This window comes from Neltuma alba, unplaced genomic scaffold (genome assembly GCF_004799145.2).
Source record: "Neltuma alba isolate B1F8T4 unplaced genomic scaffold, ASM479914v2 tig00012499_pilon, whole genome shotgun sequence".
Lineage (NCBI taxonomy): Eukaryota > Viridiplantae > Streptophyta > Magnoliopsida > Fabales > Fabaceae > Neltuma > Neltuma alba.
Genome location: NW_021636968.1, coordinates 91,526 through 108,609, shown reverse-complemented (window position 1 = coordinate 108,609; position 17,084 = coordinate 91,526). Strand labels below are relative to the sequence as shown.

Sequence of the window (17,084 nt, the reverse complement as noted above, 5' to 3'; positions counted from 1 at the left end):
AAGGATTCAGAAATTACTTGCATGATAGTTTATTCTGGCAAAACACAAAAATAACTTCAAAACATTAAACGAATCCTTAATTCATCCCACATTTTTCTCAGAAATAATTTGGGTGAAAAGTGATAGTCATTTTTTAGCAAATTGACCATTCAATTAACTTGGAAAAGCTAAATCTTACAAGAATTATTTTCTTTTATCTTTAAAAAAAAGAAAAGAAGAAGACGTATCTGTAGTGCTTGATGAGAAATATTTGTTCAAAATGTACCATTTTTCATGCCTCGAATTGCGGGGGGGAAAAAACTGGGCCATGCAGAATTCTCCCATTTTGATACGTTTATACGGATAATCATTGTATGAATGACCAAACTTGACTAGGAAATTATGAGAGACTAGATTATGACCTCTCATAGCCCATATTATTAGACTTTTTGTCTCCCATAAATTCAAGCAAATACTATTTCAGTCTTTAATATATTATATAATTGTTAAGTTGATTTTAGTCCTAAATGTAAGACCTATTTTTTATATTTGTCAGTTGTTTCTAAATTACCCCTATTGATACTCTTTCAATAATAATTAAGTAGAAGAGAGAAAAGAGGATATTAAGGAAGATGATTATAGTATTTAAAAAAAACATGTCATACATTTTTTAATTAATTAACTTAACTTTCTTAATCTAACTAAATTAGTTAAATAAATCTTATATTAGAGATAGGAAGAGTAGTATACAAGCAACCGCTGCCTTCCTGCTCGTTGCCTACTACTCTCAAGACTTTGCACTGTGAAATCTATATAACATATTAAATATTGTGACGGGGTACTCAAGTCGGATAGTGAACCATCCTTCAAGCCCATCAAGGCCATCCTTGGGGAGGGATGGCTGTAATATAGCACACTCGGCTTTCTTGTTGCTCATAACTTTTTTGCAAAGTTGCTTTTTTTGGTTAACTATCTCACAGAGCACTTCATACTGCTCCATGGTTGACTTTGTACCTTATAATATAGTTTCTATCATATAGTTCTTTTATGCATTATGTATTTGAGTTGACAGTTTAAAGGATTTTTTTCGGACTACGTATGGATATTTTCCTATTGGAGATAATCCTATTCAAAACACTGTCAGGCATTAAATATAGTCACTTCTTTTAATTGGGATTCGAGTGAGAGATTTAAATGTAGAAATTCTCACCATCAAAGTAGTTGGGCCCATAGATAAAAGAAACTTCAAAGTTTAACCCAAAAAAAAAAAAAACTTCATCCCTAGCCAGTCAAACTAATCATATTCTTTATTTCTCTTTACTTGCCTCCAAGAAGCAAGCAGGCTCTCCGCTCTCCAAGCATTTCTAAAGGAGTAGAGTTTTTAGTGCATCCTTTATTCATTATTCCCTCCGGCCTCCGGTCCTTTTTATAAGAAATTTTTTTTCAGAGTTCTCTTAGTCCTATTTGTAAGAAACAACTACCTCTTATTGGAAGCATTTATTAATGAGATCAATTATTAAATGAGGGTATTTCTAAAAAGAAATTTTTACTTTTAGCATATTTATCAATTCGACTAACCTTAACTATATTTTTCTTATCATAGACCACTAGTTATTCGTCTCTTGTAAAAGGGATGAGAGAGTATTTACTAAGAACAACAATGAGAACAAGCACTCATAACAAAGCTTTTTCCCCTTTCCCTTTCTTCAATTCATAAAGTTTCTCTTCTTGTTTTCAATAACCTTCCTTTCATTAGTAAACCTCACACGAAATGAAAGAGTATCAGGTTCTCCATCATAAACAACATTTTAACTAAGGTTGAGCACAATGAGAAGCCAAAATCACAAAATTAAGACATTTGAAGGTCTTCACCAGATTTTGTTTCACCCAAATTGTTCTACCATCTCTTAAATGTATTTGCTGTGATGCTTGGCACTTGTGACATAATGCTCTGATAAAATCCTGTATATGATGATAAATGCTGCATGCCATCATGCCAAGTTATGGTTAGTCCCTATAATATTGCTCTATTGACACTGATGAAGTAGTTGTAGACTAGCTAAATCACATAAAACTTGCTTAAACTTCGAATTATGCAGAAATAATCTCTTTAACCTTTAAAACTTAATAATAAACCCCCCCCAAATGTCAAGTTTATGCACATAACCCCAAACTAATCAATCTTATACCTCTTAAATTTTATATGTACACATAATCCTCTTAAACTTTGAGTTATATGCAGATAAACCCTGTAAAAGTTGTTTGCATAAATATAAAAGTTCAGGAAGGTCTATTGTAAAGTTTTAAAGGTTAGAAAGGTTATTTACATGTGACATAAAATTCATGAGGTTTAGTATAATTTAGCAGATTAACAGTGGTTGAAGCACACCAAATGGCAAGAACTAATTCATTCTAAAAGCTTGAGATTTTAAGAGTCGATTCATAAATGAGATGAATTATTTTGGAATTTACGGTCACCAAAAAGTAAGCTTGAACATTCTTAATTTACATGAGTGCCAAAATATAGGACCAACTTTTGGACACCACTTGTATATTATTGTTTTAATTTTTTAATTATTTATGATTCATCTAAGAATGGACCGTGTGTTGTTTTTTTTAGTTGAAAATAACAAGTATTTCTGAATAGAAAGAAGCATATGATAATATCAAAGCTGCAGACTGAAGCCAGCGTTGACGTATGAGAAGTGTAATTTTGTAGGACTTCACGCAAGAGGTGGGAAAAACATGACAGAGTAAAGTTGTCCCTAAGGATGAGGATTGAGGAGGAATCAATGCTATAATACCCCTTCAATACAGCTGCTAATATGTGTTGACTCTGCAGGTCCAACCTACTAGAAAAAGACGAACCAACCCACGTTATTTTCTTTAAATATAAAAAGTGAGCGTTTTTAACCTGCCCTCATTCTTCTTTCGATTCTCCTTCCTCAACATTTTCTTTTTTCTTTTGAATTTTCTCATTCCTTTTCAATTTGCGATGTGATACATGTTTAATAATTTGGGATATTTGAATTTGATGTTTTATTAAATACAAATTTTATTTTGATATTTTATTTTAGGTATTTAGGAATTAACATAAATTTTTTAAAAAAAATAAAAAAAAATACAAATCCAAATGTTTTGAACACTTAGTTTTTTTAGAACCAACCCACTGGTCCTTCAATCAATTCACAGTGAATTGACCCATATTGCCACCTCTACTTTATCATCTAAAACAAATCTAAATGCTTCTCAATATATAAATAATGTTAACAGAAAATGCTATAAAGGAAGATTCCTATTATTTAGTACAAGCTAGTTCTTTTAAATGATACTCTATATAACTAATTTACATAAAGTAAAAATTTTGCTAAATTAATTATTTATTAAAAAATATGTTTATTTTCCTAAAATATTCTCATGAAAAATACTCCATATTGAAATAGGGGTGGTTTGGGGGGAGAATTACAAATTTATTTTTTTAAGAAGTGGGATATTTTTTTTTTTTAAACTATTTTCAGCAAGTCCATAGCAAGGGGAGGTTTCCTTAAAGTGAAGGAAACCTTAGCCTATAAAGAGAACAAGTATTAAAGAAATTTCTGTTCTGTTTCCCTTCCCCCTCCTCTGTTTCTGTCTTTCTCCCCTGTATCCCTTTAGGTTGCCTTAGAACTAGTGTGTGCGCGTGCTTTGGCATCACGAAACTTTATAAAATTAAATTATGAAGCACAATGTGAAAGACTAAAAAGGTAGGTTATATCTTTGCAAGTTTATATATCATAAGAAAAGACTGACATTAATACAACTATTGAACCAGTATTTGCTATTCTCTTCATTTAACTTTTGTCAAGTATGACAGGAAACTAGTAAGTAGTTTCTATTAAACCACTGGTAACTCAGTATTAAGGTTTAATCTAAATGAATAATTCTCTCACCAAAATTATATAAGGACCAAATAAATTCTCACTCAAAATCTTTTTCTAAAAGCCAATAGTATGTAGAGTCAACTCTCACAAACCCCCATATATGATTATGCTCTCTGTTATTTGAATAATAATATATGAGAGTAAGCTAATCAGAGCTAGTTATTTTATGGAGTTGGTTAGGTTAGTTGGAGATGTTGAGGTCTGCTATAATTAGATATGGAGTTTGTATTGTATATGTTAGATTTTGGATCTGGGTGCCCGAACCATTTTAATTAGGATCTCACTCTAATTAAAATATATAAATTAAATCAGGATATTGTCAGGTGTTGCATTGGTTGCAAGATTATTAATTTAGAGAGAAGAAAGAAATATTTCGTACCATTTGAAACATGTTAAGGAAAAGTTTCTTAAGATATGAGGAATCGCACCTTCCTAACATATTATCACTTCAGCCCTATATTATGGGGATTACCTCTCTCAATATTCCACACCTTAGCTGTTGAGTTTTCTAACTTTTTTGACCTAAAATTAAACACGGATCCGACCTCTTTCACACACACATATATGAGGGAGAGGCCGTTTTGCATTGCTATGATGTGAATCCACATAAGAGTACTATCCAGACTTCCAGTTCCTCTCTTATCTCTCTGTTCCTAACGTTCTTCTAGTTACCCTCTCTTTTCTTCCTACTCTCTTCCTTCTCTTCAAGTAAAATTGAGTGAAGTATACCTTAGTCTGTGCCTGTTACATGCTGCAAGGAATTCAGCAACTCCATTTAGTATAAGCCTGAGAGCACGGAATATCTGGAATATGTATGAATTCGCATACAGCAATCAGGATAATTTTCTTTTATAAAACAACCATATTTCAAAGTTCACTAATGTGGGGTTAAGGTGAAAATTAATCTACCGATAAAGTATCTCGCCAATGGCACCAGATACTATAGACTTTCATTGCATATAAAAATATACATGAAATTTGTAAAATGGTGCAAAAATACCACAATCAATAAGTCAACTAATGTTGACCGTTTATAAAACATGTTAACCAAGAAAATAGTGCAAAAATGCACATAAAATTTCCAACAGGCATGATATTTTTACATCGTCCTGAAAACTTCATGTAAATTTTTACACCATTTCCTTGATCAACATTTTTGCTAAACAGTCAACTTAACAGTTATGATATTTTGGTACTATTTTAAAAACCTCACATATACTTATGCATTTAAGAAAAGTTTGATGTTAGATGTCCTTGGCGAAAAGTGTAAATTATACTACAAAAAAAAATCTTATATTTAGAATCGAATCAGTACTTTATAGGGAGATTTACGCCTTAACTCACAAATGCACCATCTAACAACCTGGGAAAAAAGGTCCTTCCAAAGAGCACGCCACATGGAAACTTCACTGCTGCTAACTGTTGCTTCAGAAGTTGATGCAAGCTGGAAGATGCTACTAACAAATTGCCATGTAGCTCCAAGTATATTAACCATGCAACTAAATATGGAAGCCATAAAACTGGACATTGCTACAAGTAGACGTATAGGAGCATAAACAATTTCACGGGAAATCCAGAATATAGGATATAGGACTGAAGATGCTGTAGGACATTACAAACAATAATATATAAGTAATTAACAGTCAAACTTGTAAGATAAATAACTATTGCCTCTAGTCTTTAATATAAGAACCAGACAAAAGGTTCACTTTGTTCTTAAATTTGTAATTTTCTCCCCAAAACATTCCTATTGATTACACATGGCAAAAAGTTTCATTAAGAGATAGTTTCAATGCATGTGATTAACAAGAGGAAAACCAATACACATTTATTACAAATAACTAACTTAAATAATTTCTTTAATATTTCTAAATTAGTTATTTAACTCTTATATTAAGTATCGAATGCAGTAATTTAAAAAAAAAAAAAAAGGACAATACAGAAGTCCAAAGCATAAAATGACTTACTAACACTCCAAACAACAAATGACAATGAACCACAGTGGTGTGAAGAGAAGCTCCAATATTAGTCCTACCATGTCACCTAGAGCATCAATCACATCCCAAACAACATAGAAGATGCTTTCTACTACTTCAAACAAAATGTTCCAAGTGGGAAGAAGAAATTCAAAGACCATCACCAGTGACTTTGTTAGAGGACAAACTAAAACTGAGAAAAAAAGACCTTACTGCATTTGCCAATGCCAAACACTAGCTAAAAGCCTTTCTTAAATTGTGCAGAAACAACATTGTTCCTAGGTATTTAATCCTTGAAACCATGTCCCAAGTTTCTATCCAATCAAAAAAAGGGCCAAATAAATGAGATGCAGTGGCCTTAAGAATTTGAACATTCTTGTACAAGTCATATAATCCAATAAGGATAGTGGCAAGTGAGATTGTCACCTATAAAACCCGAGCCAGCAGGCACATCCACAGGCGATAAAGATTGTAGACTACTGGGTATGACTGGAGGAAGATGACCCAAGATGGGAGCCCGGCTTCTAACAAAGTAAGTAATCGAAGATCAAATATTATAACTTCTCTTAGTTTAAAAGGGAGGTCATGGTCATTAAACCTAAATGATATTAGAACATCATTATATTGATTGGCTTCAGCTGCATCCTCAGAAACATCATTGGATATCTCACAATTTGTCCCAGATTGCATTTCCTTGCAATAACTCTCAACCTCATCGGGATTATCACTAAAAGTATTTATTACTTTTCTTCTCTTACTAGGTCCAAAAGGAGAAGTTGTGAGTTCCATGCCTAGTTTCTGTTCAATGTTCTCAGGAAACTCTTCAATATTTGTGTCCAGACTATTGATGAAGCTATCCTCAGCGGTCAGAATACTGTTGCAGATACCGTTATTGTCATCCTTATCACTATGTTCAGTTTCAAAAAGATCTTCACGTGCATCATAAAAATGATCCCCTGAAGGGAAATTGCAAATATCAAACAAATTTATCAAAACTTCATTTTAGTCTATAAGTTAAAAAAAGGTCAGATACCTTTCCCCATTCAAACCCTCAAGAAGCATATGTACGAGTCAAGAAAACAGAAGCTTCTCATTTTCCCTCTTTATGTTCTGCCCATCCAAACTAGACATTTTCAAACTTATGTCTAACAAGTTTACCACCACATGCTTAAAACCCACGGTCTTACATATTAATTAGTTAAACCTTTAATATGCTGATACCCCTCTTATCAAATATAAGGCACAAGTCAATTGATATCCACAAAATAATAAAACATTATTAAAGTTAGTCGGTGTCTGCAAAATACTTTTTCTTTCCTATTTTGCTCATAATTAAAGTAAATTTGGAGCATTACTCCACATGCATTGGAAAATGGAGAGTCATAATTGATTCAATAGTTTTGAGTACTTCTCAATGGTATTTTTGGAAAGATATCATTATATATATTCATAGAAATCTGTATTATGCCTCATACCACTATTTGATAGCAGTGGATCAAAACTATCCTAAATCCAAAGATCAAACATGTGACATGCACAATCAAACAGAAGTCAAGAGGCTTTGTCTACCGGCAATAGAATCCAGATGCTCTTTCAATTGCATTTGTTTAGATAGTTTTCCTGAAAACCATAAGGACATACAGCTTGCTGCTTGAGCTATGCTGTCAAATTCCCATCTTTGCATGAATTTAGCTTGGATGTACATTAAGGTATTAGTCTGTAAGTAATAAAGATGATTAGATACGTAGTACATGATACTCCTTTTGTTTCTTTTTATAAGAAACAACTACAACCTATGACTTGCTCCTATTTATAAGAGACATTAAAAGGATGTCTCAAATTTCTTTATTAGTTTCTCATTTTGCCCCCCATTTAATTACTCATTTTAATATCAATACATTTATTATCACACACCCCCAAGCATTCTCTTCAAGGCACATTCTTTCTCTTTCACAATCATCTTTATTTTAATAATTTCCTTATTCTCTCCCTTGTACTCCCTTCCCCCCAATGAATGAACGTATTTTTTTATTAAAAAAAGTTACAATTTTTACATAGTTATTGTTTCTAGCCAAATTTTTTATCAACGTAATTTGGTTAATTGTTTCTTACAAAAAGAAACAGAGAAAGAAGATAGAAGGTAAACATCAAACATAATATGGAGCATGAGAGAGAAACTGTACCTGAAGCTCATTCAAATAACTGATGCCACAAACATTTTTCCATGCAACTTCGAATACAATAAAGCCATACAGGGTCCTATGCAATTCAAAGTAGAAGGACAGGGAATTCCTTAGATTTTTTACAGGAAGCATAACCTTCTTTCTCGACTGCGTTAATTCTTGAATTAATGAGGACCAGCTTAGAAACTTGTTTGGTCTACTAGTAGCACTTGATTCACAAACCTCCTTTCTCGGATCTCCCCGAGTTCTGGAAATGGCGAAAGGCGATAACCTTGACTGAAATTTAGAAAGTTATACATGTAGGTTTGTTTTAAGGACGAAATAACATCAATATAAAATCATGTGGTTAAGTCACCTTGGTAACCATCAATTGCCATAAGTGTGCGCTGTGGTACCCTAAGTCTCTCAACCAAGGTCGGTTGTCAACCAAAATATATACCATTTTACTATCATTGTCAAGGAAAAGGCTAATATCTCTAAGACTGCAAATCTCTGAAAAAATACATCACAAAAGATGCTTAAAATACTGTCAAACGTAGAGAAATTAAGAAAATAACACCATACAATAATAATATAATCACACTGGATAATGATGCATCCACTATTGTCTTAATCAAACGTCTGTTACTTCGGTTAGTGGAATCCTTAAAAGTCTATGCAATTATCATTAAACCACAGCTGATTAAAGGAACATCATATGTAGTTAGAGTCCTCTGCTCTTTATTTAAAAAAAGAAAAAAAAAAGGACCAATGTGACTAACAAGTTGAATACTTGACAGAAATTTCATAAAACATACTAAAATAGGACCAAAGTGTACAATGTTACCATTGTTGTATTTTGAGATACCAGAAGTCCCGTCAATTCCAATTTGAAAATCCAAATCACATACCACTTAACTGTGTTTGTACTTGTCCTCTTTGGATTATGCAAGTTCCATGCAGCCCAAAACTTGGTAGCATTTATAGCATCACATAATGATGCCTGTTGACTTGGGAATCAGGAAACAATAAGGAACTTGAACTAAAACCAAATTTATAAGTACGATACAAAATCAAAGTGATTTGTATTTGGGGTAAGTATGCAAAAGGAGATTTTATTGGATTGCGTAAAAAGCACTTTTTAAGTGCTTTTGGTGTTTCCCAAAACAAGCCATCCACACACCGATTTAAAAAAGACAAATCATAATGCATTGCGAAAAAATATGATGTTCCCACAATTGCATAATAGCATGCTTACATTAATATTAGAAACAATTTCGCACATGCAAAAGAAAATAACCACTTTGTTTATTGGGGAAAAAAAAAGAGATTACCCAATTTGCAAACTGGTAAGAGGAAAAATGCAGAATCCATCGTTCTCTCTCCCCATGAAGAACAACCTCTACAACTCTCTTATTAACCAGATATTTCCCAACCGAACTTCTAATTTCTGCTTCAAATTCCAGAACATAGAAAACGATCAGCTTCCCAAGGACAAATAGACGATTCTACATAAACATAAAAGCATAATAGATTGCGAAAGAGGACCTGAGAAATGGGAGTTCCATAAAAATCGAAAAATGAAGCTATCGACGAGGAACTTTATAACAGAATACCCAGGTTGCATAAATGATCAAAGGCGGTTAAATATAGCAGCAATTCAATGTCAATTAATGATGTTCGAGGCAAGAGTTCAATTGTTGTTAGATTGACGAATTCTTTTCGTAATTCAAACTCATTTCTTTAGTATTAACCGTTAATGTTTTGAGTTTCGAGGCGAAGGCGGTGTTGAGGGTAGAATGGTAAATTAAAAGGTGCGGATGGAACGCTTCCCGCCAAAATCGTCACTGTTTTATTCTTAGTTTTTTACGGATAAAGAAAAAGTACATATTTTTTGAGAAAACGAAAGAAAAGAAAAGAAAGAAGAAAGGGAGAAAGGTCGTTTCTACGTAATGGAAATTATTTCTCTAATAATTTTTTCTATATAAAATTAGATGGAGGTCCCACATTGTTAGGATCTGCTGAGAATTAAATTACGAACAGAGGAAGTTTCTTCATTTAAATTTTACATTTTTTATGTTCATGATATATTTGATTATAATATAAAAAATAAATAGCCTAAAATTTCTATATTAGAGATTATCAAAACCAGATAAGTCCGGTAAGGCAAAAAAATGCAACTCACTTTATTCAAGCAATTCGATGAAGGAAACAATGTTTTTTTTTTAACGTTTAATTTTAAATTAAATCACCAAATAAGAGAAACCATAAAAAATAAAATAAAATAGATATGTAGGAGTATTGATAAATCATCAACTATGAAACATATGAGGGATTCAAAATATAAGTGTGACGCCTTCAAGATGGGGATGACATCCAAAATTTACAGTTTGTTACGGGCAAAATCGCAGCAGGGATCTGCATTTGATTTATTTTATTTAGTTGGATAGTTTTATGAGTAATGTAAATTTATAATTAAATACTCCTTCGAGCCTTAAATGTAACGCTCATTTTATAATGTAATTTACATTATAAAATGGGTCTTATATTTAGGATTAGAGGAATATTAAATATTAGAATGATATTTGTAAGTCATGTGCATATTAAATAAGCAACAAAATTATTTTTGTTAGCTTATACAATTGTAAGTCATGTGCATGTTTGTAATTAATTTTATAGTCTAACATTAGGATATAGGCACATGTTCTCTCGAGATTGATTAATATGTGGTATATGCTTTGGTTTAGCGACTTATGTTTATTTTATTCGCACGGCTAAATTAGAAATCAGTAAACAGTGGATAATTGGGACTGTGAGTCACAAATGGTTGTTAATGTCATATATCATTTGCACGTCTTCATGACAAATATCCTTCACGAAATCACTTTATCACATCTTTGTCAAAATCACTTCTTCTTTCTTTTTTTTTTCCTTTTTCCTCTTTTGCAAAATGCAAAGAGGTAATTTTACTCTATTGAGTGGTCTTCTCGATGCATGATATAAGACATTGGTTAGAAGAAAATTATGGTTCAATATAAAATACTATCATAATAATTAATGTGAGTTTTTCACTTTTGCTCCATTAAATATAGGAGAGAGATTAGAGATGATAAAAGTGTAATATTAAATGCAATTATATGGGTAATTAAAATTACCACTTTGTAAGATCGTCATTAATAGGAAGATATATATGCCTACGGAAAATATGTCTTTTATCATTTTTCATAGGTAAAATAGGGAAAAAAATTATCTTAGGACATATTTAATGACTAAACTGTTATTTTTTGGTATGTGAGAAAAACTAACCCACCCCTAAGATTATAGACCAAAGGAAGTACTTTTTTTGAAATAGTCATTTTCTTTAATAGAAGAGTGATAGGAGTGCCAATGCTTCAGTCGAATGCACCAAAGTCTTCATCTAGTATAACCTTGTTCCTTGTGATTAAAAAAGCAGCGTTCATATAAATAAAATAATAAAAACAAGTGATTTCGGGATGACGGGCTTTTAGGTTCGACCCATTTAAACTTAAGCCCATGAAGATGATCAAGTGACCCGGTAGTAGGTCATGGATTTCAAATACCAGTAATAACAGGATTAGAAGGGTGGTTTAAATAAAATCAAATTATGGTTTAAAAAATAGCTTTAATAATAAATTTTGAAAAAATAGATGTTATGAGTAGATTTTGTGAAAAAATAAAGTGAGAATGTTCAGATGATTATTATCCGGATATTTTTTTTCATTTGCAAATTATTAAAAAATAAAAAATAGATTTTAATTTATATTTTTGTTTGAAATAATAAATGTGTAAATAAAAAATTGTATACAAAAATTATAATTAATTAATATCATTTCTAGTCTTTAATATAAGAACTAATTAGGTATTTAATTTGATTATCAATCTAAGACTTTAATCTAACTTATCTCACACATTTGCCCGTTTTTTATACCTCAAACCATGATTTTGTACCTTAAAAGGCCAAAAAAAAAATACTTTATGAAAAATCATGATTTTATACTGCAAACCCCGTTTATTGTGTTTGGCAACTTTTTTTTCCCCCTCCAAAACATGATTTTCAATGAGAAAGTGATTTTGCAAAAAATTGGCATGTTCAGATAGTTAGATTCCCAAGCCGCGGTTAAAGGGTTGCACTTGCAGAATGACATGGCTCCAGAGTCAAATTCTCAGCATCATTAATGTGTCTTTTAAAAGGGATTTTTATTTGAACATTTCCTAGGACTTTTTTTTGATACACCACATTTCCTAGGACTTTTTAGTGGTTATTTGTTTTTCATAATAAATTTAATACTTTAACTATTTTTATTGGTATATGTGAATTAGTTAAAGACATTTTATATTAAGGACATGATAAATGATAGATAACGCAATAACCATAGCAAATCAACATGATATCTTGATATTTTACAAGAGCACAAAGATAACATAAAACTTCTCACAGTTACTAATTTTCTCATAAAAAAATTTATTTATACTTTTTCTGGACAATATCTACAGTTTTCCTCATCCTTAAAACTAAGGTAAAAACGTTCCTTAACCCTTGTCTTAGTCCTCCTCTAAGTTAGAGATTGAAAAGCAAGAAAGAAACATTTAAAAAAAAAAATCGTAAAAACAGAGACTCTTTAACATTATATATGAACATTGCAGTGTAAGCGCTTCTTACCCAAGATCAGTCCACACCGTATGTGCTAATTTGTTGATTAATGGAGAACTGGCATAATGATTACCTGATCGGAATACATTATACGAACAGACCAATGCAAGAGTTTTCTATCTAAAATCAGTCCAGAGCTAATATATGCGCTCGTTTTGTTCATGAATGGAGAGCTGGCATATATGAACAGAGCAATGTAAGAGCCTTTTATCTAAGAACAGTGCTGAGGCATATGCTCATTTGTCAATGTAGAACAGGAATAATGATTGGAATGAGCTCGCCAGAGGCAGAGTCTGATTTTGGTTGCTTGGGCTGTTTTAACACATAACTTGACAAAGAAACCGAAAATGAACAATACTGTACTAAGCAATTTAATAATAATGCAAAAATAAGTTTTAAGAAAATTGACAAAGAAGCATAAAAAGAGGATTATTATAGTTCTAATTTAGTAATTTCAACTGTTGCCAAAGAAAAAATTAGTGATTTCAGTTCACAATATTTCTCCAAAGTTCATTCGATGGAAATGTGGACTTAGAATTGAAGAGAAGGAAGTCTCAGAAACAACTCTGCGTTTTCCATCAATCAACAATTTCAGACGGCACTTGCAACATATAAGTGCTGTCATCATCGACTTCACTATCTCATATCCCTGAAATTAATTAAATAATAAATGAATTAACTACGATTTTTAAGAATGTAATCGCACAAATCGGCTCTGAATGATCAGTAGATGAGAGATCCACGGATTCCTCTCAAATGCGAAACAAAGAAGTCACTCTTAGTCTGATCATAGCACCGCCGGTCACAGCTCTTCGTAGCTACCGACGATGTGGCATCTGGCCTTTGGTAAGAATAACAACAACGCAGAGAAGAGAGAATCAAAACAGAGATAGATCGTTTTTCAATGGCTTTCCCTCTTTTTGTTGTATTCAGCAACGAATAAGGCCTAGAACTCCAATGAAAATGAAGAAGCCTCACACAACTGTTCTGAATCACACGAAAGAAAAAGAAACCATCTAGGCGGCGATAAATGAAGACGGCAAAGGGAAATTAAAATAAGATCCTGTTTATATAGGAGCGAGACCTATTTAGATTTACTATCTTGTCCCTCTGTCTGGTTATGCCCCGAAGAAATGAATTGTTTTTCTTTTCTTTTTTCAACGGAAGAAATAAATTGCATTGTACAATTGTACGCCTTGTAAAAAAAAACCATAGAGAAAATGACAGAAAAGTGATTGTAATGTTTTTAATTATTACTATTTAATTATAAATTCACATAAAATTAAAAAAGCACATATGACTACATGTGACTGAAGAATTTGACAAAATGAATATAAGCAACGTAACTTAAGTTTTTTTCTAAGAAAAATTCCTTTTTAGTCACACATGACTAAATAGGAATTTTGTAATTTAACAGAATGACGATATTACCCTGGTATTGATTTTGTAATTTAATAGAATGGTTGTATTGATAATTTTCGTGGGAGGGTATCATATTAAAAATGGAACCAGTACTGGGTCTCTCCATTTCTGTAGATTCCAAATGAGATGTTGATTTTTATCAATCATCTGGATTAAAGCCACATTTGGCAGTATTCACGTCTCCCTTTAAAAAAATGGACGTGCACCCTCTCTCCCCCCCCCCCTTTTTATGCAATATAATGATAATTTTATAAAACATTAAATCTAAATTATTTATTTCTTAATCCAATAGTGGAGATGTGATGTTGAGAGGAAAATGAGATAAAAGGAACTATGAGAGAATCCAAATTTGAATTCTGGAATTTGTTGAGGTCCCACCCACATCATCTTTGCCCTTTAAAGCTTGCAGTAACAGAAATTTTCTTTAGGGGGGTTTGACAATCTCATAAGCACTTAAAAAGGTACTTTTATATATAGCAAAACAAAATTTCTCTCACATATTTATCTCAAATTTTATAAATTATTTTCAAAAAGTTAATCCAATAATAAAACATAATTCAATTCCAATAGAAGTCTTTTTCTAGACTTGATCATGCTTTAAAATATTGCCAGCTGCCAGAATTTTTGTGGCTCTTTAAGAAACTAGTGTTTTATTTCCTTTCTGTGGCTTTGTGCCAAGTTGGTCTGTGCTAATCGTTTAAATTTTTATCCTAAAGATTGTATACAAGATATATATTAAATGTTAATCACTACAAAAAAAAAAGAAATTAGTGATGAAATTTAGCGATGCAATTTTATTCTATTGCTAATCTATTATAAATTTCGTCACTAAAATTAGTGATGGAATTTAGTGACGAAAATTTTTCATCATTAAATTTAGGACAGATTAGTGATGGAATTTAGTTCCTTTTCCCCATGAAGAACAACCTGTACAACTTTCTTATTGCCCAGATATTTCCCAACCAACCTTCTAATTTCTGCTTCAAATTCCAGAATATAGAAAATCGATCAGCTTCCCAAGGACAAATAGACGATTCTGCATAAACATAAAAGCATAAGAGATCGTGAAACAGTACCTAAGAAATGGGAGTTCCATAAAAATCGAAAAATGAAGCTATCGACGAAGACCTTCATAACAGAATACCCAGGTGGCCAGGTTGCATAAATGGATTAAAGGCAATAAATATGGTATAGTAATTCAGTATGTCAATTAATGATGTTCGAGACAGGAATTCAATTGTTGTTAGATTGAAGAATTCGTTTTTGTTATTCAAATCTCAAAATCAAGAAAGTTTGTGTCTTTAGTATCAACCGTTAACGTTTTGAGTTTTTAGGCGAAGGTGGTGTTGAGGGTAGAGTGGTAAATTCAAGGGTGCGGATAGAACGTTTCCTGCCAAAAATCGTCATTGTTTTATCCTTAGTTTTTTACGGATCAAGAAAAACATGTTTTTTGATGAAACGAAAGAAAAGAAGAAGAAAAATAGAAAGGGAGAAAAGTTTTTTCCACGTAAAGGAAATTATTTATCTAATAATTTTTTTCTATATAAAATTAGATGGAGGTCCTATATTGTTAGGATCTCCTGAGAATCAAAATACAATGCTGATGATTTATAAATGAGGTAGTTTCTTTATTTAAATTTGATATAATCATGATATATTTGATTATAATATAAAAAATAAATATACTAAAATTTCTATTTTAGAGATTATCAAAACCAGATAAGTAGGGTAAGGGAAAGGGAAAATTAATTCGTAGGTCCTTATAGTTCACTTCAATTTTGAATCAGGTCTTTATAGTTTATTTCTTTTGAATAGGGCCCTTATACTTTGATCCGTTAAACCCATCCATCCTCAAAGGTTAACACCGTTGTAACACTGTTAAGTTTTGATGATGTAGAGGCTGACTAAACTGACATGTGGATAAAGAAACATGAGTTGGCACCACATGGATTAATTTTGACGACAGGTGGATAATAAGATGATTAATAAGCCTTTAACTAAGACCATCGTGATCAGTCGATTTAAGAAACCATCGCATTCCCGCCCTCTCGCTAATTTTGCGGCCAGTTGCAGAATGTTCGGTTTTGGTTTTCATTGGGTGCGAAGGAGGGCGGCGACCAAGATTATTTAGGTAAAACTGCATTTTGGTACTGTGTCTCGATTTGTATTATCTGAGTAAGGCTGCGTGTTGGTGCTTTGCCTCAACGTGTTTTATTTTATTTCTTGCTCTCCATCTCTCAAACACAGTTTTTGAATTTCGAGCAGGTAACCCATATTTCATATCCATTTGTAAAGGTCCCATCTTTGATCTTCTATAAATTAAAAAAAAAAATAGTACTCTTATAAACATGTGCAGATTTTCTCTATCCACAATAAGAAGAGAACAAAGATGTTGATTTGACATAATAAAGTTTGAATCTTTTTTGAAACCGAAACTATACATTGAATATTAATTCCAATCAAAATCAATAAAAATGATTTTGACTTCTTAAAGTTATAATTTTTTAAATGCTTTCTACATTCTATGTTTCTCTCATTAATTTTGTTCTTTTGTTCTATCAGTTTAGTATATATGGAACGAAGGAGGGGAGATGACGTAGGCATAAAAAATGAGAATATAAATTTAGGGAGTGGGAACGAAATAGAGGTTAGGGATGATAATTTGACGTGCCCGCAAGTTGAGGATAGTGACGATGCAGAGTTGGATGATGATTGTTTTCATCAATTTCTTGATGTTGATGTTGAGAATGTGGGTCAAGGAAGTAGGGGTTCTAATCATTTGGCCGAATTTGAATATGTGCATTCAGAGGCTGTTACTGCTTCTGAGTTACCGAACAAGAACACGTTGGCTATGCTTTCCGATCTAGAAGATGATGAGTTGTATGAGGAGTATGCATGTGATGACAAGGACAATAAGGCAATAAGAAGGTAAGAGAAATACAATTATGCTCAA

General features: G+C 32.1%; 1 non-coding gene and 1 pseudogene across 1 annotated transcript; both read right to left on the bottom strand.

The window, feature by feature from the left end:
• Window positions 1-1,791: 1,791 nt before the first annotated feature.
• On the bottom strand, window positions 1,792-12,797 carry LOC114727615 (uncharacterized; annotated as a pseudogene).
• Window positions 12,798-13,401: 604 nt separating this feature from the next.
• Window positions 13,402-13,551, bottom strand: LOC114727629 (small nucleolar RNA snoR2/U65). Its single transcript, XR_003738600.1, has one exon. It is a non-coding gene; the product is annotated as a small nucleolar RNA snoR2/U65 (small nucleolar RNA).
• Between the last annotated feature and the right edge of the window lie 3,533 nt (window positions 13,552-17,084).